Raw genomic sequence first — 2,613 nt, 5'->3', positions numbered from 1 at the left:
TGTAACAAGTAGTTTTGTTGGTTGGTTAATTGGTCACATTTTATTCATGAAATGGGTTGGATTGGTATTAGTCTGGATACAGCAAAATAATTCTATTAGATTTAATGTACTTATTAGATCTAATAAGTACCTTGTGTCAGAATTGAGAAATTCTATGGCTCGAATCTTTAGTATTCTCTTATTTATTACCTGTGTCTACTATTTAGACAGAGTACCGTCACCCATTGTTACTAAGAAACTGAAAGAAACCTCAGAAACGAAGAAAGCGGGGAAGTGAGGAAGAAACAGATGTAGAAATAGAAACAACTTCCGAAACGAAGGGGACTAAACAGGAACAAGAGGAATCCACCGAAGAAGATCCTTCTCCTTCTCTTTTTTCGGAAGAAAAGGAGGATCCGGACAAAATTGATGAAACGGAAGAGATCCGAATGAATGGAAAGGAAAAAACAAAGGATGAATTCCACTTTAAAGAGACACGCTATAAAATAGACCCATTTATGAAACTTCTTATCTAGATGGGAATCAAGAAAATTCGAAGTTAGAAATATTTAAAGATAAAAAGGATAAAGAAATATTCTGGTTTGAAAAACCTCTTGTTACTACTCTTTTCAACTATAAACGATGGAATCGCCCATTTCGATATATAAAAAAGAATCGAGTTGACATGTATGTAAAAAATGAAATGTCACAATATTTTTTTCATACATGTTTCTGTGATGGAAAAGAAAGGATATCTTTTACGTATCCACCGAGTTTATCAACTTTTTTGGAAATGATACAAAGAAAAATGTCTTTGTTTACAATAGAAAAAATTTACTATAATGAACTGCATAATCATTGGAATTATACCAATGAACAAAAAAGGAACAACATAAGCAACAAATTTTTAAATAGAGTCGAAATTCTAGATAAGAGATTTATTCCTCTGGATATAATCGAAAAAAGGATTAGATTGTGTAATAATGAGACTAAAAAAGAATATTTACCTACGATGTATGATCCTTTCTTGAACGGACCCTATCGCGGACAAATCAAAAATATTTTTTTATTCTCAATCATAAAAACTTCTGTAAAACATTACATAGAGACAATTTGGATAAATAAGATTCATGGAATCCTTCTTACTACCAATTACACAGAATTTGACCGGAAAGTTAATCTATTTGATCGAAAATCATTATCAACAGAAATTATTTATTTCTTGAACATAATTAGTAAGTTTGCAGGAAAATCAACATCAAATTTTAATTTGAAAGGACTTTATTCATTTAAGGAAAACAAACAAGTAAGAATTGATTCGGAAGATCGAATAAAAATTTTAAAATTTTTATTCGATGCAATTATAACTGATCCTAGGGATAAAACAATTAGAAAAAAATATATTGGAATAAAAGAAATCAATAAAAAAGTTCCTCGATGGTCATACAAATTAATCGACGAATTAGAACAACAGGAAGTAGAAAATGACAAAAATGGGCCAACGAATCATCAAATTCGTTCAAGAAAAGCCAAACGTGTCGTGATTTTTACTGATATTCCGGAGAATACCGATCCTTATACTAATAACAAAGAGACTAATAATTCTGATCAAGCTGAAGAGTTGGCTTTGATACGTTATTCACAACAATCGGATTTTCGTCGAGATATAATAAAGGGCTCCGTGCGAGCTCAAAGACGTAAAACGATTATTTGGGAACTGTTTCAAGCAAATGTGCATTCCCCTCTTTTTTTGGATAGACTAGACAAACCCCTTTTTTTTTATTTTGATATTCCCGAGCTGATGAAAATCATTTTTTAAAATTGGATTTGGAAAAAGAAGGAATTAAAAATTTCGGATTATACAAAGGAAAAGACAAAAGAAAGTGAGAAAAAAGAGGAGGACAAAAACGAAAAATACAAAAGAGAGAAAAAAATTCGTATAGAAATAGCAGAAGCTTGGGATAGCTTTTTCTTTGCTCAAGTAATAAGAGGTTTTTTATTAGTAATCCAATCAATTTTTAGAAAATATATTCTATTACCTTCATTAATAATAGCTAAAAATATTGTTCGTATATTATTATTTCAATTTCCCGAATGGTCCGAGGATTTAAAGGATTTGAATAAAGAAATCCATGTTAAATGCACCTATAATGGCGTTCAATTATCCGAAAAAGAATTTCCGAAAAACTGGTTAACAGACGGTATTCAGATAAAGATACTATTTCCTTTTCGTCTGAAACCTTGGCACAGATCTAAGTTACGATCCCCTCATAAAGATCCAATTAAAAAGAAAGGGAAAGGACAAAAAAATGATTTTTGTTTTTTAACAGTTTTGGGAATGGAAGCTGAACTGCCTTGTGGTTCTCCCCGAAAACAACTTTCCTTTTTTGAACCCATTTTTAAAGAATTCGAAAAAAAGAAATTCAAATTAAAAAAAAAATGTTTTTTAGTTCTAAGAGTTTTAAAAGAAAGAACAAAATTTTTTATAAATGCTACATTTATAAATGTAGCAAAAGCAAAAGAAACAAAAAAATGGGTCCTCAAAAGCATTATATTTCTAAAAAAAATAATAAAAGAATTTTCAAAAAGAAACCAAATTATATTATTTGGATTGAAAAAACTAGGAATATACGA

The sequence above is a fragment of the Corylus avellana genome, unplaced genomic scaffold (genome assembly GCF_965113065.1).
Source record: "Corylus avellana unplaced genomic scaffold, dhCorAvel1.hap1.2 HAP1_SCAFFOLD_141, whole genome shotgun sequence".
NCBI lineage: Eukaryota > Viridiplantae > Streptophyta > Magnoliopsida > Fagales > Betulaceae > Corylus > Corylus avellana.
Note: the sequence above shows the minus strand (reverse complement) of the source record.